The sequence below is a fragment of the Telopea speciosissima genome, chromosome 11 (genome assembly GCF_018873765.1).
Source record: "Telopea speciosissima isolate NSW1024214 ecotype Mountain lineage chromosome 11, Tspe_v1, whole genome shotgun sequence".
NCBI lineage: Eukaryota > Viridiplantae > Streptophyta > Magnoliopsida > Proteales > Proteaceae > Telopea > Telopea speciosissima.
In genome coordinates this window covers 22,033,188-22,057,271 of record NC_057926.1, presented here as the reverse complement: position 1 = coordinate 22,057,271, position 24,084 = coordinate 22,033,188, and positions in this window count along the sequence as shown.

Below are 24,084 nucleotides of genomic sequence, written 5' to 3'. Positions count from 1 at the left end.
ATCTCCGTGAGATGGCGATAACAACAGCGAAACAGAGCCATTAAAGAGTAAGAATTTCTTCTCCAGGACTGAAGACATTGGAAAAAATCTTCCACTATATATAAGGCAAGGCGACGGTTCGAGATAAAAGAGTAATTTAATAAGATAGCTATCCCACATTCAAAGAAGTTACGCTCCAAGTCACGTGGTCCAATCCTAATGAGTCCGTACTACTCTCATGACTAGAAAGGGTGCGATTTCCAAAACAACGATTCAGTTCGCCCAACAGTTCTGATAAGCATAAAGCTATGAGAAGCGTCGATTAAATAGGGAAGCAATAAATGAAAGCTCATCGAATCTGCCAAAAATCTTGGAAAAGTGAGATATCATTTATTAGGGACCACAATGCCAAAATGAAGTGCAAGCGTCATCAAAAGCCAGAAAAATAATACAAGGTACGCAAAATATTGCTATATTTGTTTTTTGAAATATACATATAATTACAAATATTCGAGGTGCCACAAAAAAAAAAAACAACAAACACAACATCTAGGAGTCTAGCTCGGGACCCGGTGGAGTAGGGGGCAAAGGCCCATGAACATTCTGCGGGGGAGGGAATGTAGGAAGGGCTATGGACAAAAGGGTCAAACATTACCTCCTGAATAGGAATTCAAAAATCCAACCCTATTTCTATCTTGTCCCATTCAAAATCTGGGATAACAGCCTTTAACTGAAGGAACAACCGATGAGTTCCTTCTCTCTCCTTCTCCCTACAAAAATGTTCGAAGGCTGGGGAATCAAGTATATGAGTAATTGTCAGGTTCGCCACAGCCCGTCTTTCAGCCCATACATAATCACCAACATTATCCACTATGTCCCGAGCATAGTCTAGCCTTGCTGCCAAGTCATCCTCCCGACGTTCCAGAGCCTGAAACATCTCCAATTCCTCTTTTAATTTTTTTAGCTCTTCCTTTAGCTCCTTTAGATTCTGCTTGTAACCCGGAGTGATGCTTCGCTAGAATAGTATTGGCACGACTCAATATTTCTACTTGAGACTCTAGCTCCTTCTCGCGCTTTGAGATTACCCGAGGTAACATATTCAGTGAAGAGACAAGCTCCTAAGTAAAGGAATGAGCAAATTATGACAAAACCCGATATATAAATATAGTGAATAAGCAAGTAGAAAGGAAAAGACTGACAGAAAAAATAAAAAATAAAAATAAAAAAATTAATCCTTTCATTGAATCATAAAAACAAGAAAGAAAAACATTAAAAGTGTTAAACATTAGAAGTATCATCAAGGATCTCGGTGGGGGTAGAAAGATTAAAGGTGGGGGAGGGAATATTCATCCCTCCTTCAACAAAGGGTTCTGACTGTTGCTCGGGAGCAACATTCATAGCAGTAGCAATAGTCACCTCAACAGCGTCACCACCCGTAATCACATCAGAACCAACCTTGGCCCCTGGATCCACAGTTTTTGGAGGAACATGCTGCGGAATTTGAGAAGAGGAAAGAGGAACATCGGGCTTCCCTGCTGAGGAACCAGGCTTGAAAGTACCAGATTCCAATCGCTCGATCATCACATCGATTTCTCGAATCCCCTTGAACTTAAAATCTGGTTGTCTTTCTCTCACTTGCTTCCACAACGAATAAGCAGTATTCATTAAAGTTAAGGAAGCAGTCCCTTTATGCATCTCCTGACATGCCTCTGAAAGAAGATACTCTTCGACAGCTTGAGCTTTAGCTGTACACATTTGCTTTCTCATTTCATCAATCTTAGCCTGCTTGTCCTCAAGTGCTTTTTTCTTTCTATCTATCCTCTTCCTCTCCTTCTTAAGAGCATTTTTTGAAGAACTAGCCAATGCCTCGGCTAATTTCAACTTCTCTTGAACTCCTGACAATGATTCTTTAGCAGAATCCTTCTCAGCTTTTGCTATTTTCAACTCGTCATTTAAACGAATTCATTCACTCTCAGAAAACCTGAGAGACCTCCTCATCACTATCAGATCTTCCTTTGATTTTTTGTATACATCAGCCATGCTCCTCCTACGTAGCTCCAACTCAGAAAGGTAACCCAACGCCTGAATGACACCAAACTGAGGTCAGAAAATATATATATAGAAAATAAGGAGGAAAAGAATAGAGCAAAAGGCTCACCTTATAACTTTGAGCAAAAGCAGACTGCTCTAGCAGCACGTCAGACATCCCAGAAAGTAAAACTTGATCCTTCGGAGCGATGCCTTTCAAAACCCACTCCTCGGAAGCAGCAAGATCACCAACCACCTTTTGATCCTTAGTAATGGACCATTATGGGATGAACACTCCAATGTCTACTTTCTCTTTACCTTTATCCTTCCTAAGAACATTAGGAAGGTCAGTAGGTATGATGGAAGACCCACCGGCATGATGATCAGTTAACCCTATAGAAGATCCAACCTCTTGGGGGATTGGCTCCACAGTGAGATCGCCTCCTTCCTTCTGGGAGAGACCCTCAACCTCGGTATTTCAAGAAAATGCAGGAGAAGGTCTTAGTAGCCCTTTCTTGGAAAGACCCTTATCTCCTGAGGAGGAAGACACTTTTCTTTTCTCACCCACATTCACCTCTGGAGGTTCAAAAACCTGGTTCCCATCAATGCGAAGATCTTTCTCCACTATGTGGCTAGTCAAAGAGTCCAAACCGAAGTTCACTGCAACATACACAAAAAAAATAATATATCACAAATAAATATAAAACATGACAAGATAAATCCTCATCTATTATTCATAAAACCTCCATTCCCGAGGTACTCACCCAATTCTAGCTCACCCATATCTTGTAAATCAACGGTTTCACCTTTGATCCAATTCTCGTATGCCATAATAGCTTCAAAACTAGCTTGATCAATAGAATCTAAGGGATTAATCTTGTTCCCCTTTCCAGTATTGGGGAAACCCCAGTTAGTAGGGCACCCTGGTCCTGTATGGATTGCCCAAAAAAATCATTGCTTCTAGCCATGGTTCGATGTTGGAAAAGACCCAACAATAGGGACACCACCATGCTGGCGAAAATAATACCATCCGGGGTGGGTACTCACATGATTTAGGGTGTAGCATTTTATAATTAAACTTATAGAAATTTGTCTCTTCAATCGAAAACACTTGATCTGGAAAGCCCCAATACTTCTCCAACCATTAGGGACCAATTGGCAAGGAGAAATTTGATAATGCCTAAGAAGACGTCCCACAAAAATGGAGAGCGAATATTGAAGGCCAGCCTCGAAGGCATCCAAAAGAAGACCCACTTCCCCATGATGGGGTCGATTCAGCCTTTCTTTGGAAGAAGGAACCCTTAGTTCAATATCTTTCGAGATCCCATAAACACAACGGATCTCCATTAAATTGAAATCGGAGATAACAGAAGAAATCTCGCCCACACCTTTCCCGATAGTAGGATCCAGTTGTGGCTGTTTAATCTGATAACCTCTCTTTCCTAATTGTCTCATAGAATCCAGGGTAGAAACATCAGTTGGAATCTCGGAAGCATTCCTAGGTGTAAATATTGAAACCCTAGAGATCGATTCTTCTGGTAAGGACGCGGAAGAAGACATTCTTCGATTTTCTTCCTGAATAGAGCCATGATACAAATTCACGCACTCATCCAACAAAGAAGCAACTTCATCATTTTTCGCTCTTGGAGTTTTTCCTTTATATTTTTCCATTTTCCTAAATACAAATAAAAGTAGAAAAAGAACTCAAATTGAAAGAAAAAGGGGAAATATCAAGCGTATACTCACTTGGATCAGAAGAGCCTACGCTTGGAAAGAACGTAAGAAGCAGAATAATATCACCAGATTCAGAAAAGGCCTCCAATTGAGAAGGTTCAGTAGACAATGAAGTACGAGATTTAGAAAGTCCTTAGAAATCCTCGCAAAACTTTTTGGCTTGGACAGTAAAGAAGATGAAAAGACCTAGACTTAAAAGTAAGAGCACAGGAAAGGATAGAAGGATCTAAAAAATTGAATTTTATAACTCCCTGATAAAGGCTCTCAAAAGGCGCGAAGGGTTGAATCCGTTTTTGCTCCCACGTGTTAAACATAGACCCTTAATATAACATTCAAAATATAAGGTACATTATTTTCACATGGAAAAATAGTACATTGAAATTATAAATAAATTAGTTAAATTTTACCAAGATTGTATTCTCTTCACCTTAACCAAAACATTTAATAAGGTAAAGAGAATAGGGGGCAAATGTTACACCATACTTCCCACTTTAAATCATGAACGTACGCGTGGACTCGCCAAGAGATGTGACTTGGAAGGCACGCCTACAAAGTCCCACGCGCGTAACAGTTGTGGGGGGATGGCGGTTAGAGACCCCCTTGAGAGAAAACTCCCACGTGGATCGGGAATCCTGGAGACAAAGGGGGACCACATCCCGAATGGAAGTACCAAAAAACCATGCAATGAGGAAAGACCACGGTTAACAAAGAATGGGCTACTGCAGATCTCCACCAACTATATAAATACAGGGTGAGCCCCTCATGAGGGAGGACAATTTTTTCTATAATAATCAATAAGAAGAATGTAATATTCTAAGGCTGGTTTTCTGTATTTCTTTGGTTCCATCATTTTCCACATTTTTCAATCTTCTGTAACAGTTTAAGAACTGTGTTTGTAACGAGGATTCTCTCCAGCAGAAATTCTTGTACAACAATGCCTAAGGCTAAACTCTCCCATTCTCTCATTTCATCTCCTCTCCAAGGCAAAACGTGGGAAGAAGAGGAGAAAAGGAAAATAAGAAGGAAGGATAAGAAGAAGAAGAGAAGAGGGAGGAAAGATTGGAAGCCTTGTTGTCCACATCCTTGTGTGCTACCCTCTTCTTCTCCTCTTGAAGTCCAAGCCAAAGGAAGAAGAAAAAGAAGAAAAGGAAAGAAAGGTAGAGAAGGAGAAGGAGAAGAAAGGAGGTCAAGGGGGCTCACCTAGCCTTGGTTCTTGTCTCCTCTTTGCTTGTGAGTAATCTTCCCAACTCTCCCTCTCTATTTCTCTAATTGCTAGCTTAGGGTTTAGGATCTTGAGTTTGGGTTTGGCTTGGATTCCACTTGGGTCCCAATGCTCTTGTTGGGGGCATGATTCTATCCCCTTGGGATGCCTTTGCACACCCTTGCACCTCTCTTTGAAGTGCCATTCAACCAAACCTTGCAAACCTAAATTTTTCATCCAAAAACTCAAGTTTGGGTAGGATAATTGGGTATGGACCATAGATGGCTTAATGCATTGTGCCATTAGGGTTATTAGGACCCTAATGAACTTTAGGAACCATCCCTACAAGCCCTTGAAGCCATTGAGGGCCTTGGGGATCTATTTGGATGAGTTTCGGAGTTGAAAAACTCATTTTTGCTGCGAACAGACTCAGCGACAGGCTCACCATCATTCCTCAGTCCATGGTTCCGTCCCCTCTCAGGTGTGTCTCAGGGTTCGAATGCACGGACGGATTCACACAAGTGCCTCCGTTCGTGAATCCGTCCGCAGTTGATAGCTTGACTGTTACTTAGTGTTTTGGCCCTAACTTTGCCTATACATATCGTATCGACGTGATTCAAATTGCACTGTAAAATAGTCTCAAAGGGATATATTTCCTATGAAGGAACTGTGGACCCAATCCAAATAAAAGACCCTCAAAATTGGGCCCAAACCTAGCTAATATGTTTTGACAACAACTTTAGAATATAACTCTAATCCGGTGACCTCGCCCACGTCGTGGCTGCTTGTGTGAGACTTGATAAATCTGTTGGGGGTTAAGCACCACCTAATATCCCCAAGTATACCACTTAAATGACCTATTGTGGTGCCAAGGTCTACCCTTGATGCCATCAAAACCCCTTTGCTGTCCTAAGGGACTTGTGACATCAACCTCGAAATGGTAAAACCTTAAGGTGATTACAAACCCTTGAATCCCCAAGACTAATGCCTAGGCTAGGCCTTGGTAGCCTTGTTAGACCTTAAAGTGATCCTTCTAGATGTTATGGTTCTAATACCTTTAATGATAAAGATTGGATGAGAGAGACTTAAGAATTCCATGTTCAAGCCTAAACGGATACAAGAACAATTCTAGGTTGTTGTCTCCGCTACTTAGTCCATTCATTTTGTGTTTTGTTATACACAATAGTAACACTTGGGGAATCCTAATGGGATCCCTGCATATATATTTTAACACTTGCTCTCATACCTTTAGACTGTCAAGTTTGTAAGGGAGAGCGTGTACCAAAGCAAACACTAATAGACACCCCGAACATTACACGAATCATTGGTGAGTGGGGGTTGGACTTTGTTTGATCATTGAGTGATTCTATGCTTAAATAATATGTTTTGTTGAAATCAAGTTACTTGTCATACTTCATGCATAATGCATATTTGCATTATTTACCTATGATTATATTCATGTGTATGTTAATTGATGGCTATACGTTGTGATTGTGTTGGGAATGGATGAGATGATAATGTGGTTGTTTACTGTCTCTTATCATGTATTCTATTTGGCCTGTCATATGCTATGTCATGCTGGTACCCTGGTGATAGATGGTATGGGACGTTAATGCACTCGGAATACCTCTCGATACCATAGATTCATATGGCATTTTGCAAATTGGGTTTGTAATTTGTGTTAGAGGAGATATGGGTGGTAGATGTGTGAGTTCCTACACCGTGATCACCTTATGGATAATACAGCCCGGGGATCGAGGGTATGCTCCAGTACCATGGTTTGGGATTATCGGAGGTTTGTTGGGAGACCGATGGTGTGTTCCAAGATCGGCAGGCTTCCACTGACATAGTTAAGGTTATATCGTTGGGGATCGAGGGTAAGTTCCAGTACCAGTGATATGACTCTACTATATCGTAGATTAATGGTGTTGTATTGTTGGGGATCGAGGGTAAGTTTCGGTATTAGGGATATGGTTCCATTATTCTACACAGCATAGCATTCATGCATACATTATATCTCATCATCATCAACATCATTCATCATTATTCATATTACATATCGTACTATTGTGTATGTTACATGACTGTAAATCAGATCTGATGTGCGAGTCATCATTGGTGGTATGGGACGAATCTTCTCGGGCAGTTCCTTGTAGGACATATTTGCTACGAGCTCCGACGATTCCTGAGATAGAACATGGATCAGATCATGGACGTACTTCCGCAACATGAACACGTGGAAGGCATCATGCACACCATCTAAGGATGGCGGGAGTGCCAACCAGTAAGCCACCGGCCCTATCCCTGCAAGGATCTCATACGGCCCTCTCGGGCTCAACTTGCCGTTCTTGCTAGTCCGCATAACCCTTTCATCTAGATTGGGCTGCCTTGATTAACTCATGAATCAAATCCACCTTCTCACTTGTTGACTGGATCAACTCAGGATCAAGGATGCAACATTCACCCACCTCATCCCAATAGTAGATTGGTAACTATTGTTATAAGCAAACTCGATGAGTGAGATGTGCTCATCCCAACTGCCTTGCATGTCAATAGTGCAGGCCCGAAGCATATCTTCCAAAGTCTGAATGGTTCTCTCCGACTGTTCGTTTGACTGAGGGTAGAAGACCGTACTAAAACTCAACTAGGTACCCATTGCCTTCTGAAACACATTCCAGAACTTTAATGTAAATCTGGGATCACGGTCAGAGATGAACTAACTGGTACTCCATGTAGTCAAACCACATTGTCAATATACAAGCAAGCTAGCTTGTCCATCGAGTAAGTAATCCTCATAGAGATGAAATGAGCTGTCTTCGTTAATCTGTCAACTACCACACATATGGCTTCGATGCCTCTCGGTGTACGGGGTAACCCAATGATGAAGTCCATGGTAACATGCTACCACTTCCACTCCGGAGTGGGCAACGACTGTAAAAGGCCATGAGTTCATTGCCTATCCTCCTTCACCTGTTGACTTGTGAGACATCTTGCCATAAATTCAGCTATGTCTCTCTTTATCCCACTCCACCAGTAGCGCTCTTTCAAGTCTTGGTACATCTTGTTGCTACCTGGGTGAATTGAATAAGGAGAGTCGTGGGCTTCAGATAACACTCCCTTCCTCAACTGAGCATCACTAGGTACGCACAGCCGATCTCTAAACATTAGAACACCATTCTCAGTCAAGGTGAAGTCCAGTTCTCACTGTGCGTCTTCTTTGATTGCCTCACATACCCTTTGAAACTCCTCAAAGGAAATCTTGGCTGACTTGATCTTTTCCACTAGTGTTGACTGTACTGATAAGGCCGCCATAGACAAGGTAACACCCTCTACCAGCAACTCTATGTCCTTTTTTTCTGTAGTGATATAACTCTTTTGTCTGATTTGAGCTGTCTGGACTCAGGTTTCTAGCAACAGTCACCTCTAACGATGTAGTTTAAGATGATCCTGGGACCTATGGGTTATAGGTTAACATACATAAGAGCCCAAGAGGTTCAATCTTTGGACACAACCATAAGGAAACAAAAGGTCTAACTAACCCTTTGGATCATGCCCGACGCCATGCTTCCATTATTTGGGTTGAAAGGTTAGTTTTATGCTACTTTCTTATAAGGCTTTTGTTTTGAAGACTTTCACTTTCGGTTCTCCAATACCTAACTCAACTTTAAAATGAATTGAAATATTGATGGAATCCCTGCTGTTCGCTCCCAATAACAGAGGGGACATTCGATGACCCATTACTCTACTCATACCTATTGTTGAATAAAGTTTTGTCAAATCCTTCAGTTCTCGTTTCCATTTTCAACCTCGAAAGAACTAACTATGCCAACACATTAAACAAAACACTCACTAACGCAAAACACTGACTACACTACTCACTCGCAACATCAGCAAAACATGCGTAGAAAGAAAGAAAGAAAGAAAGAAAAAAATAATAATAATAATAATAATAATAACATACAAGAAAATAAGTCAACTAACACATAATTAATTAAACCTAGTGCTAAGCTGGTGAGGGAGCACAAATACAAGCATGAACAGGTATGGTGAGTCATGTGATATACCTACTTTCATGACTGGGTTTATCCTTGTGGGCAGCTCCTGGACTTATGACCCATCTAATTACAATTGTGATAAAGAATGGTCGGTCGGGATTGCATGTATGGTGTATTCACAGGCTCGCTTTGCAAACAACTTCTGCACATGTGCCCTAACTAGTGACAGTTGTAGCAACGGATGTTTGGTCCATACAGCGATGGTGTCACCATGGGTGGAAGTGACTGAAACGTCTGGTCTACTTCTAGTGTGCTGCTTTGTATTGAAGTTAAGCTGAGGTATTGACTCTCTTGTGCCTCGCTTGGTTCCTTAGAATCTGGGAACCCCACTAGCCTCTGACTTGCCATCTTGAGAGCATGGTAGTTCTCTCGCTGTTTGTCCTCAATCACTTTAGCGGCCTAGACCACTTCTGCATAAGAGGTGAGATTGTGCAACACCACAGATGTGATAATACTAGGTCTCAGCCCCTTCTCAAACTTCCTGGACTTGACGCCATCAGGCTTCATATATTCGGGAGCAAAATAGAAGAGCTCTTCAAAAATCTGCTGGTACTCAAGGACTGACTTGGGTCCCTGGGTCAGGCTCATGAACTCAGCCTCCTTCTGATCACGAAAGCTCTGAGGAAAGTAATTTCCCAGGAAGGTCTCCGTGAACTGACCCCATGTAGGGTTGGGATGTAGTTGCCTAAAGTTATCTTTAGAGGACTACCACCAAGAATCAACCTCGCCTCTAAATTGGAAGGTAACACACCTAATCTTATCTTCATCTGCACATCGAAGTACCTCAAAGATTCTCTCCATATCCCTTATCCATTGTGCCGGATAGTGGAGATCAGTGGTCACCTTTGTAAAAGTGGAGGGGTTAAGTTTCTAGAATCTTTCAGTCAACTTTGAGGCATCAACCCACTCGGATACTGGAGGTACTAGCTACCTTTCTCTCTCCTACACAACAGTCAATAACTGAGTACCCTAGGCTTGCATGAATGCCCGATTCTCTTATTGTATATTTCACAGTAAGTTTCCCAATACCATTGCCCCGTCTAGATTGGCTTGGGCAATAGGGACATCCGATCGAGCTGTGTCTGAAGGGTTAGCATCGTGCTACTCGGAGGAGACGGACTCCTACTTGAACGGGTGTGAGCCATAGCGAAAATCCTGTCAAAAGATTTGTACCAATAAATAAGTATAACATATATCATAGGTTATAGCATGCATAGAAGAAGTACCTATACAACGGAGTGGTGGTGTCACTCGGGTTGTTAGTTTGCACTAATGTCTTATGCTCTTTTACTTATGTAATTTTTAGTTTCTAATAAGGTTTTAGTTGTACTTTTCTTACTGTCGTTATTGTAAGTTTGCACTCAAAGTAGTAAAACTTGTATTTGTTGCTATAATGTAATCAAGAACATCACTGCAAGCAAGGTATACTTTTATGCATATTGTTCCTATTGTCCTTACTATTGTTTAAGTTTGTTGTTAAGACTTTTAGTATAAACCAGTGCACTTAAGGTTCAGTTGGACTGTGAGTTAAGCAAGAGCATCATTGCTCTGATACCATGTTGTCACACCCAATCCCGGTAATAAAATACTATAACAAGGGTATGACTAGGATGCTTACCAACATCCTAAACCTCCTTCAGGATCACGGATGTAGTGGCTTACCTCACAATCACACAGTTGAGAATCAGGACTAATATCAGAATAGCGAAAGACTTGTAATAAATACTACTGATTCTTATTTAGGAAAAATAGCTACGATAATAATAAATACATAAAGTGGATTATCTTTGAATTTAAAAGTTATTACAATAGAAGTCATTTGATAGTACAGAGAAAGGAAGAAAACATACATGAAGAAATACAATATCAAAAGCAACAAGAAGAAAAGAAGGGTTCCCCGAGGGGTGAGCTCCACTAGCCCAATGAGCAAGAAATTGAACCACACACACACAACAAATATGGGACTGTAAGCCAAACCTGATGAGCGAACATCATCAAGACAGGGATCAATAGGAGGCTTACCAGAAATCTGACTAGGTGCAAGACTTGGAGCAAGAGCAGATGTAGATTGAGTAGGATCAGTAGTGGTGGTCTCCTTATATAGAGGGCCGTCCAAAGGAAAATCAGTTCCCCGAGTGTACACAATTTTTTCTTGTTGTAGCTGTCCCACTTCTTGTTCTTGACTAGTAACCCCTTCTTTGAATACAATAGAGGTATCCTCTATAGTAGGTATTTCAATGTCTAGAGGAGCAATCAGCGGGACCTCTTCACCACTTATAATCTCCCCCTACAGAGGTTCCGACTGTTTAAAGTAAGCTTCAGACTCCCAGAACACTACATCCATAATGACAAATACTTTCCGAGTAGGAAGATGATAGCATTTATATCCTTTCTAGGTAGCTAAATAACCAAGAAATATGCATCGCAGTCCCTTGGGATCAAATTTTCTGTGTACATGATGATTCCTGGCAAACACGACATAGCCTGAGACTTTGGGAGACACAACAAAGGTTGATTTCCCACATAGCACATCCAAGGGGAAGCAACCATCCAAAACATGGGAGGGAAGCTAATTGATACGATATGTAGCTGTAAGAATAGCATTACCCCAAAAGCAAGGAGGAACAACCATAGTGAACATAAGAGAACGAGCAACCTCCAGAAGATGGCAGTTCTTGCGTTCAACCACCCCATTTTGAGTGGGAGTGTTAACACAAGTGGTTTGGTGAATGATCCCCTGTCCAAATAAGATCGAAAGGCACCGTCCATGTACTCCTTTCCATTATCGGACCTGAGAATCTTGACTTTGGCATCGAACTATGTCTCAATCATCTTACGAAATAAAGTGAAACAGGTAAAGATGTCACTCTTACTATGCATCAAATATACCCAAGTCGTCCGACTGAAATAATCAATGAAAGTGACAAACCACCAAAATCCAGAGCTAGACACACAATGGGCAGGGCCCCATACATCAGAATGTATCAAACCAAAAGGATGCAAACTTCTATTATCAGAAATTGGAAAAATGCTTCGAGTTTGCTTTGCCAAAGTGCAAGCATCACAAGAAAAATTATGTTTATTACATCTCTTCACCAAACTAGGAAATAAAGCGGACAAAACACTAAATGGTGGATGGCCCAAACGACGATGCCAACTATTTAATTCAAAGAGTGCAGAATCATAATCAAAAGATGCAGGCTGAGATGTCAAAGCTGCCCGGGAACCGTCAAGCACGTACAGACCATCAACCAGCTTACCATATGCAATCATACTATCCGTTTCCAAGTCCTAAAATAAACATTGGGCTGGAAAAAATGTTACTTTGCAGTTTAAATCCTTAGTTATGCTACTACTGGATGGCAAATTAGTAGTAAAGTTTAGAACATGTAACACAAAGGAAAGGGTAAGAGATGAAGAACATTTCACGGATCCCTTTCTCGAGATAGGAGAAAGAGACCCTTCAGCAGCTCGAACCTTACTATGACCAAATAAAGGAAAATAAGTGGAATAAAAAGAGGAAGAACCGGTCATGTGGTCGGTTTCCCCAGAGTCAATTACCCAAGAATCGGGCATGACCGAGGTGCAATTCCCACAAAATGAAATACCTGTGGAAGAAGGTGTATTGGGATTAGTAGGCAGAGATAGAGCTGAGGCAGCCATGGAAGGAGATACAGATGTCGAAGAAGATGAGTCCAAACGAGTCACCATATCCCATAAATTTTGCAAATCCTCCATAACCTGTGATAGAGAATGATCAGGCTGATCCTCAATAGTTGCCTGATGAGCATGGGTATTATTGGACTGATTGGAACCACCCCTACCACGGTCACGAGTATCTGTAGGGCGACCATGAAGTTTCCAACAACGGTCCTTCGTATGCCATTCCTTCCCACAGTAATCGCATTTAATGGGAGGGCACATTAATTGTGTCTGAGCTTGGCTACTTATTAAAACCTTCCAAAATGAAATCTAATTGACTCTGAGTTATCGTCATAGCCAACAAAGTTTAACATGTAATGAAGAGGTAATAAAAGAAGAGGCTCGAGAGACATGGAACCTGTAGGGAGACTACACATGCAATGTAAAGATTGCCCAAAGGTTAACAAGTTCTAAAGAATTATCAAACGTCATTTGAAACAAATAAGAGCTTTATTGATTTGGCCTTGAATCTATCCAAAAACTTATTGGTTTGGATTTGTGTCACCTTAGCCCTATTGGTAATCTATCATTTATAGCCCATTAATGGCCTAATTAATTAAGGACAGTTTATAACCCAATTAATCAAGTAGACCGTTTAAAGCCTGATTATAGACTGATTAGTCCAGTTAACCTTGTGCTCAATTATGGATTGATAACCGACCAATTGAATAGAAATGTCTTTATACCATGGCTTATGAAGCCCGGTTATCTAAATGGTCGAAAAATGGTACTGGGCCTTAAATTGTTGAGGATCAAAACTGGCTAGGCCAGATAGCTAACACCACTAATGGGGTCTGATGGGACAAAGAACATGACACCGTGAGAACCAGTTGGTGCCGATGTGAGGCATGGGCTAGGACCACACCTGATTAAGTATGAGCCAATAAACTCACCCTACATGAGTCTGGTGAGTGACATACATCGCAGGGCTCCTGGTCGCACTCCAGCTCATGCCACTACCCAGAGGGCATCGTGCCCATACCCAGACGGCATTGACCTGGCCTCAGCCAGGGGTAGGAGGGACGACCTCCATACTTTGCATAAATAATACAAGGATTGTCGGGGCTAGCATAGCCCGAGATTCCCGCCCACGTTGCGTCTAATCAGGCGCATGGGAAGTTATGGATAAACATCATCCCGCATATCACTCCTAAATGTTCTCACTCCACTCCGAGGATTTAGCTTTCCAATTAGGGCATGGTTCTGCCCATCACCACCTTAAGAAGGGAGGTAACACTCATGACGATCATCTGAACTCTACTTTGATTATCTATTGCTCAGAGATCTAACTTAAGCATAGGAGTGAGATCACCGGTGACGCCCGATACTCTCTGCTAATCTTGTCTTGCAGGCAGAGCACGCTCCGACAGGTTTCTTGACGCAACAGTTTGGCACTGCCTGTGGGAACGATAATCGCAAGCCTTCAAAACCTTTACTAGTCAATCACTCTAAGATTATGGAGGGCGAACAGAATATGGTTCCTAGTATTAAAGTTCCATTAGCAGTGGAAAACCCAGTAATATGCTGGGTGTCGAAGAATACTCGCAGCGGGGGCAGACTGTAAAGCAGACCCTGCGATGAACAAACACTGCACCAACTGCATCCCAACTACTAGTGGCAGGAGTCACGACGGGATCCCAACCATTGGCAACCGAGTTGGTTGGCACAAGCACGGCCCAAGAACAAGGACAATCCAGTCGGGGCCCAAGGACGCTGCCACTCCCACCTCCGGTGCCAGAGAGGTTCATCCCGACGACCATGAACCCTAAAGCATCGACCTCGGTTGGTCAGGTTCAGGATCTGCAGCGTCAAGTTCTCCAACAAAATGAGTTTCTCAGGGAGGTGGTTAGGGAGTTGCAAGCTGTGAGGGCTGCCAATCTCACGTCCATTGCAGCACCAGTCCCCCCACCAGCGCTGGTACTCCTTCGGACTACACAGGAGAACCCAAGGCCTACGAAAGATGATGCACGAGCAACCAGGAGTAGGGCCAGGTCCTCGCATCCCTCCTGGAGGACCTTGGCCCCACCGGGGATTATTCACACTGAAAACCTGCCTACTCGAAGCAAGCCCTCGTGGGTGGGGGTGCAGTCAGTATCCACCAGCCAGAGGACCTGTAGAACAGAGCGGAGTCACTCTAAAGACTCTTATGCATGCATTGAATAAGTCAGCCAGCAAGGGTCACCCTGGCGTGACCTCCGAGAGGAGTTGAACGCACGCCGCGTGCATCCTAACCCTATCATCAATCAGACCGTGGAAAGCGAGCTTGACCGTAACCTCAGAGAAATTAATACTAAGATCGAGGCCCTGGAAAAAGGTAGCACCTCCAAAGAGAGTTTCAGGCTCGGCCAGCATCCCTTCATGGCCAAAATCATGAGGGCCGAACTCCCTTGGGGCTTCAAGCCTCCCACTTTTGAGGCCTATGATGGGACGGGTGACCCTAATGATCACATCAGCTATTTCAATGCCATGATGATAGTGTATGGTGGGTTTGATGTCGTGTCGTGTCATTCCTTCCCCACTTCCTTGAAAGGGCTAGCAGTACTATGGTTCGCCAAGTTGAAGCCTAACTCGATCAGAAGCTTCACCGAGTTGGCTAGGGCCTTCGTGAGCCATTTCCAGAGTAGCGTCAAACAAAAGAAGACCGCTGCCAACCTCTTGGCAGTAAAGCAGCGACCTGATGAGTCCATCAGGGACTACATCACATGCTTCAACGGAAAGGCCCTAAAGATCAAGGACCTGGACGATGCTATGGCATTCAATGCCTTGCATAACGAGGTCACCAACCATGACCTAGTAAAGTCGCTCGCCCTGGACCCAGTCACCACCATGCCATAGTTGCTGGATCGCTACTACTAGTACGCCAACATGTTCGATATCGTGAAGGCACGAAAGGCAGTGGACATAAAGGCTTCGGAGAAGAAGAGAACGAGCGAGAAGGTTGAAAAGAAGAAAGACACCAAGAGGGAGAGATCAGACCGAGACTAGAGCCCGGATTACACTCCTCTCAACACCAATAGGACCAAGATCCTAATGGAGGTGTATGATCGGGACTTGCTGCGATGGCCCAGGCCGATGTTCTCTAGGCTTGAGGACAGAAATAAGAACAAGTACTACAAATTCTATAAGGATATCAGCCATGACACCGAGGGCTGTAGACAGCCGAGGACTATAGACAGCTGAAGAGAGAAATCGAGGACATGATACAGAAGGGCTACCTGAGGCTTTATGTCAAGGAGGATGGAAAAGACAACTCTAGAGATAGTGAAGCTACAAGGAACGACCCTGAGAGAGATGACATGTCCAGAAGAGGAGACGACCAAGGTCCCCGAGAAGACCGGCGCGATGACCGCAGGGAGGTCAGGAGGAACCAGAACGAAGCTAATACCTCCATGGCACCTACCATCCTCACCATTTTGGGAGGCCCAAGGCAAGAGTCATCCCGAAAAGCGAAGGCCAAGGCATGATTCGTGGCAGTGGCCGAAGTACCCGAGAAAAAGGCACAAAAGGAGCCCATGATCATGTTCTCCAATGAAGACATGGAAGGGCTGAGCTGGGCACACGATGATGTTGTCGTGGTTCAGGCAGTTATAGCCAACCGGTCCATCCACAGAATTCTAGTAGACACAGGGGCATCAATCGACATGCTGTCATACGAAGCCAATCTACAATTCAGGTTTGGGCCAGGCACGCTGAAACCTGAGGTCCCACCATTGTACGAGTTCTCCAATGCACCAGCCCCAATCGAGGGGTCTGTAGAGCTTCTGATGATAGTGGGGACCACCCCTTATCAAAAAACCATACAGATAAACTTTATGGTAGTTCAGGTCACGACTGACAACGTCATCCTGGGCAGGCCAAGCTTAAACAAGCTGGGGGCAGTGGTCTCTACCAAGCATCTGAAAGTCAAGTTCACCACCCCTAATGGCATAGGGAAATGCTAAACAGAGTAGAAAAAATCTCGAGAGAGCCATGCTACCTTCCTAAAATAGATCAAGGGCAACTGTAGGGGAACAACCTACACTGTGGAAGTCACAGATAACTGCGAAGGTGATAAGCGTTACCAGGGAGGCGAGAAGGTGGAAGAGCTCGTTGAAGTCACGCTGGATGACCAGGACCCCACAAAGACTATGAAGATAGGGTCCCTGTTGAATAGGGAGGAAGCGAGGGAGCTCACCTCATTCCTCCGAAACAATAGGGACGTGTTTGCCTGGTCAGCAGTTGAAATGCCAGGCATACCACGCCACGTTGCAGAGCACGCCCTACACGTTGACCTAGGCAGAAAGCCAATCCAGTAGAAGAGAAGAACTTTTACCCCAGAGAGGTAAGCCGCAACGAAGGAAGAAATAGAGAAACTCAAAGCATCCGGCTTCATCAGGGAAGAACAGTTCCCCACCTGGCTCGCCAACGTGGTGATGGTGCCCAAGCCCAATGGGAAGTGGAGGATGTGCATGGATTACACGGACCTCAACAAAGCGTGCCCTAAGGATGAATACCCACTCCCTAGGATAGACCTTCTAATAGATGCGACTGCTAGGCACGAGAGACTAAGTTTCATGGATGCCTACTCAGGATACAACTAGATCCTGATGAAGGAAGGGGACGAGAAGTACATAGCATTCCGCTCAGACCAGGAGAATTTTTGTTATCTGGTGATGCCCTTCGGCCTGAAGAATGCAGAAGCGACCTACCAAAGAATGGTGAACAAGCTATTCAAAGCCTAGATCGGCAGGAACATGGAGGTATACGTGGATGACATGCTAGTAAAAAGCATACGCGCTGAGATCCATCTGGCTGACCTGGACGAGACATTCCAAGTGCTACGAGCTCACCAAATGAAGTTAAACCCGGCCAAGTGCGCCTTCGGGGTGAGCTCCGAAAAGTTCTTGAGGTACATGGTGTCCTAGAGGGTGATCGAGGCCAACTCGGCCAAGATTAAGGCTATCCAAGAGATGAGCCCACCCAGGACAGTTTGCGAGGTACAAAGGCTGAATGGGAGAATAGCGGCACTAGCAAGGTTCATGTCACGATCAGGGGATAAATGCCTGCCATTCTTCAAGACTCTGAAGAACTTAAAAGACATCAAAGGCTTTGCGTGGACCGAAGAATGTCAAAGAGCCTTTGAAGACCTGAAGGTATACCTGGCCAATCCACCCATGTTGGCACGACCAATTCCCAAAGGAGAACTGTTGTTATACTTAGCCACGTCGCTCGTAGCAGTGAGTGCGACCCTAGTGAGAGAAGAGGATAGAGTGTAGAAGCCGGTGTACTACGTCAGCCACGTGCTGCTGGATGCTAAGACTCACTACCCGTAGATCGAGAAGCTTGCGTTCGCTCTAGTAAAGGCAATGAGAAAGCTGAGGTCGTACTTCCAGGCCTACCCAATAGTGGTTATGACTAATCAACCATTAAAGAAAGTACTCCACAAGCCCGATGTGTCAGAGAGCCTGATCGCATGGGCAGTTGAACTGAGTGAGTATCAGATCGAGTGTAGGCCTAAGATAGCCATAAAAGGCTAGGCCTTGGCTGATTTCGTGGTCGAGTGCACCCAGGGTGAGAGCAAGCCGGAGCAAGAGAATCAGATGGAGATAGAGAGCGCTCTAGAACCATCCTGGACTATGTTCATGGATGGGTCGAGCAACTCAGAAGGGTGAGGCAGGCTTTATTCTAATGAGTCCAGAGGGCTTCAGGATTCAGTACGCGCTACGCTTCAAGTTCTTGGCATCCAACAATGAGACAGAATATAAGGCGCTGATAGCCGGTGTAAGAAAGGCCAAGGCCATCCAGGTCAGAAGGTTGGCGGTACAAGGCAATTCACAGCTAGTCGTGAATCAGATGAACGGAGACTATGAGGCTAAAGATGAACGTATGGCAGCCTACTTAGCCACTGCAAAAGCCTTGGTTGGCTGGCTCGAAGCATTCAAGATAACCAGAGTGCCAAGAGGCGAAAACGAAATCGCGGATATGCTCTCACGCCTTGCCATGGAAGCACTGGCTCAATTGGACGGGTCGGTGTACGTTGAGGATCTGTTTGAGCCCTACCATCAAGTTTGAAAGGTCGTATCGGCCGAAAGGGAGCCCAGTTGGATGGATCCGATCGGCGCCTATCTAAGGGACGACATCCTCCCTGAAGATAAGAGTGAGGCACGCAAGGTTTGAGGTCGCGCAGCACGGTATACCCTAATTGAGGGGGAGCTATACAAAAGATCAGTATCTGCCCCATTGCTAAAGTGCCTGACGCCCACTCATGCCTTAAACACCCTGATAGAAGTTCATAGAGGGATATGCGGTAGCCACATGGGAGGGCGCCATCTAGACTACAAGGTGTTGAGAGCGGGGTTCTACTGGCCAAACATGCAGAAGGACGCTATCCAGTATGTAAAAAGGTACGAGCAATGCCAGAGGTTTACGTCCATACCGCGCCAGCCTGCCACAGAGCTGACTTCCATACTTAGCCCTATACCATTCGCTATGTGGGGGATGGACATCTTAGGGAACTTCACACTTACCTCTAGAGGAAGGAAAAACCTCGTTGTCGCGGTTGACTACTTCACCAAATGGGTGGAAGCAGAACCACTAGCCAGGATCATGCGACAACAAATGGAGAAGTTTTTCAGGGACAAGATTATTTACAGGTTTGGGCTACCTAAGATACTGGTGACAGACAACAGGCTACAATTCAATAACCCACAATTCAGGGCATTCTATGCCCAGTACAATATAGAGTTAAGGACGACCTCAGTAGCCTACCCATAGGCGAATGGCCAAGCAAAAGTCACCAATCGCACCCTCCTAGCCAGAATAAAGAGAAGGCTAACAGAAGCAAAGGTAAGATGGGTGGACGAGCTCCCTAACTTCTTATGGTCATATTGAACCACAGTTTGAATGCCCACGGGAGGGATCCCATTTCACCTAGCCTATGGAATTGAGGCCCTAGCCCTAGTGGAAGTGCTAACAAGCTCATTAAGGAGCCTCAATTTTAGTGAGGGAACATACCAGGACAGGCTGAGGGCCAACCTGGACTTCCTCGACGAAGTATGGGAGGACGCCCTGATGAGGAATATGGCCTATTAGCAAAGGACAGCCTGCTACTATAATTCTAAGGTCAAAGAGAGGACGTTCAGAGTTGGAGACTTGGTCTTGCGCAAGACGAGCGCCTCCCAACCTCAACAGCAAGGAAAGTTGGATGCAAACTGGGAAGGACCGTATGTGGTCTCCAAGCAGATAAGGCTAGGCACATATCGCTTGAAGATCCCGAGGGGCAACAAAGTACCGCGACCCTAGAACTCAGAAAATTTGAAAAAATTCTACCAATGATGTAAGAGTTGCTTGCATTATTATTAATGCAATCCAGTTCATGTTCACAAGGGGTGTTTGGCACATCAGAAATTTGCTTCCAAAGACCAACCTCAGAGGTTGGCACGAAAGACCAACCCCAAGGGTTGGCACGAAAGACCAATCTCGAGAGTTGGCACAAAAGATCAGACCCTGAGAGAACGATCTCTAGGGTTGGCACGGGTTAGTAACCTACGCGAGCTCGTGACCTAAGAGAAGACCTAAGAGAATCTAAGGATTAATGGGACGAGCACAAGCAAATTAAGTAAGAACGAGCTCCAATACTTAGGGAAAAATATCTTCTATTGATGATGGCAGTATTTACATTTCTTACATGTCAAAAAAAAAAAAAAAAGAGTAAGAGACAGTACAAACAGAAAAAGAAAAATACAACGCCTTCAATTTTTAGCTGGTGGTGGGGGATCTGAGGTAGAAGCCACGGTGATCAAGGCCGAATTAGCAAGAAGAGGATCTGAAGAAATGGTCGCGTCAGCAGGGACCGAGCCAAGAATAAGAGGATCAACTGGAGCAGGGGGATCGCCCTCGGTAGGCTAGTTCTCGGGCGTGGGAGAGGCATGCACTTCTGGGGTCGCAGGCACAGGAGGGACATAATACTTGAAGCCCGAGAAATTGTTTCGGGGTCTCCTCCTAAACATAGCGAACAGTGTAGTTCACTCCGCCCCTGTAGCCTGCGTGCACATGTTTTTTCACGAAGTCCTTCAGCTCCATCAAAACCTTGAACTCCTCCACGGCCTTTTAGACAGCCTCCTGGATCAGCTTGGGCTGACGTTCCTAGAGGGAGAGCAGGTCTTGCTGGATAGTCCCAGTCTTCCTCTTCTCCAAGCTTAGCAGCTACCCCACGTGGTCTGTCAATGACTTGACCGTGTCCACGTGGTCCTTGGCCGCGGTCTCCAACTTTGAAATCTTGGTCGCGGCAGTCATGACCTGCTCCTCCGCAACCTCCCTCTTCTTCCTCTCATCCTTAGCCGCCGCAGCCAAGCCCTCTATCCTATAGTGGATCTTGCTCGCCCCCCGGGTAACCTAAAAAGATAATACAATGTCAGAAAATGTCCCGCAAAGGAAAGGAAATAAAGGAGCGGAGGTCGAGGCTTACCCGGGCGAAGTCCAACCCAAATGAGTCTACCAGCTCGTCGTCTGAGAAGGCGTGGACAGCCGCCACGTCTTGAGGGGGGTCATGGTCCATTAATTCCTTGGCCACCCCCTAAAGCGCGAAGCCTAAGTCACCCTCGTAGACTTCCCACTGGTAGCTGAGGTATTTTTTCCCTTTTGGAGGGACCTGACCTTTGCCCCCGGCAACCCCCTTCGTAGTGCCCAGGGGGCTTTCTCTGGAGTTTACTTCCCCAGTGCGGCCTTCTTTGGGGGCGCATCGAGGTCCACCACCTCGTCTTAGCTCCCTTCGTCTCAGCCCATCTTCTCCGTGAGAGGGACCTTCGGCGACAGAGACTTGTCCACTTTCTCATTGCCCTTCATGGAGGGTGCCACTTTATCCTTCGAGGGGGCTGAGGACGAACCCCCAATAGTAATGCCCATTGAAGAACGGGTCTGCCTCTTGGACTGCTTCTCCAGGGCTTTCTACTTCTCCTCCATTGCTTCCTCCCATAACTCGTCGAGGTCCAACTGGTAGTCCACTGAAAAGAAAGCAAATATAAGTCAGAAACTTAGCTCGCGAGTGTACAGCAAAAGGGAAAATAAGACTACAAGGGAAGGAACTCACCCCATGCTGAGCTCAGCCAGTGCTAGACCAGCAGAGCCTCATTCTTTAGCTCGTGCACGTCGAAGGCCGCGTCCTGCACACATAAGATGAGAGACCACTGGTCGTACTGGCTCAGCATGGGGATCGAATTCACAGTCTTCAGCCGCACCCTCTCCCACTCCGCCTTGAACGGGTTGTTAGGGATGCTCGCATAGAAGAAACGATCCTTCAACTTCTTTGCGGAGTAAGGCATGTGGCTTATAAACTCCACAGACGACAATGACCCCCTCATGCCACGCAGGGCCACATAAAACCACCCGTCTATGGTCTTCTTCAATTGGAAAAAATAAACGAAGAGCGCCCACAAGGCCTTACGGCTGAGTTGGGCGAAGAACAGATAGAAGTCGAAGAGCTGCTTCCAAGAGTTCGCCACCAACTGGCCCGGGGATACGGTGTAGTGGCAAAGTACTTCCACCACAAACTGGTGGATGGGGGAAATGGAGGTTGCTCTGGAACGCGACCTCGTACAAACACACGGCGCCAGGCCGTAGGGTGTTCGTTCTCTCCTCCCTAGTGGGCACCCATGTCTGTACCTCTGGAGGGAAACCATACCGGACCCTCAGGGCGGCCAGAGATCGATTGGTCATGGTACTCTCCCAGGCTGCCACACTGGTGGCCCTCACCAGGATCTCCTCCTCCTCATTGTGAGCGCCGCCGCCTTCAGCAGCACTCTCCACTAGGCCCTCGGTCGGGGCTTGCATACCCCCAGTGGAATGGGCAGAAGAGGCCTAGACCAAACAACCAGCCTGGCCAACAAACCTCTTGGACCCAAAGAGTGTAGATCGCTCCTCCTGGGTCCTCTCGGAACTGACCTCGGGGTTAGAACCCCCAATCATTCCGGCAACACCACTGGAGGCCCTATCGAGCTCCACTTGAGACGAAGCAGAAGACATGGTTGGAGAAACTTACTAACTGGAAAATGGCAGAGACAGGAAGTAGTTGTACAGAGTGAAAAACGTAGCTCGAAGGCGCAGCACGAGCTCGTAAGATAAAGGCTAGGTGAAGATACTTGAGAGCAGCCAGAGAGAATATCAGTCACCGGTGCAAGGAGCAGCAGCACAGGGAAGGTAGAAAACAACAGTTCAAAATCACAAAACTTCAATAAGAGTTGCAGTGGGGTTTAAGGCCCCGATTTATAGGCTGAAAAGGGAAGAAGAAGTGCCCCGATCCAACGGTTAGGGTTAAAACCCATCGTAGCGCTAAGAACAGTAGACGTTGGGCATGCCCGAAATGTAATGAAGGCCCTAGCCACGTGTCCAAGTGCCAATGGGCTCCTCCACGAGACAGAGATCGAGCGGTCGTAGGACAAGCCTAGGCTTCATAATGCCTGCGGCCACGTGGCAGATAACGCATGGGACATCAAACGTAGCTTGGGAAAAGCTGCGATAGTTCGAATCGAGGCATCTTTATGGCCTAATCCACGTGTCAACCGATGATTGGGACGTCAAGTCACGTCCAGCCATCAATGCGTCACGCCTGCGTGTGCAACAATAGATGTTAAAGAATTTGAATCGGTTTAACTCCCCTGGATGACAACGCCCAGGGGAGTGGGGGGCTCGTGATGGGAGAAAGAACATGACGCCGCGAGAACCAATTGGTGCCGGCGCGAGGCGTGGGCTGGGACCACGCCTGATTAAGTACGAGCCAATAAACTAGCCCTGCATGAGTCTGGTGAGTGACATACACCACCGGGCGCCTGGTCACACTCCAGCTCGTGCCACTACCCGAAGGGCGTCGCACCCATACCCAGACGACAACGACCTGGCCTCAGCCAGGGGTAAGAGGGAGACCTCCATACTTTGCATAAATAACGCAAGGATTGTCAGGGGCCAGCATGGGAAGTTATGGATAAACATCATCCTGCATATCACTCCTAAACATTCTCACTCCACTCCGAGGATTTAGCTTTCCAATTAGGGCACGGTTCTACCCATCACCACCTTAAGAAGGGAGGTAACACTAGTGACGATCATCTAAACTCTACTTTGATTATCTGTTGCTCAGAGATCTAACTTAAACATCGGAGTAAGATCACCGGCGACGCTTGGTACTCTCTGCTAATCTTGTCTTGCAGGCAGAGCACGCTCCGGTAGGTTTCTTGACGCAACAGGGTCCAATGGAGAAGGTGTGGAAGAGTGCGTTAGGATGTGGGTCGGGTACATGAGTATCAAAGGGGATGGCAGAGATGTCAAAATAAACGAGAATCAGAGTCAAAAGGCATGGTTCAAATCAATCAGACTCCTCTACCTCTGCCTGCCCCTACTGCCGTGTGCACCCTA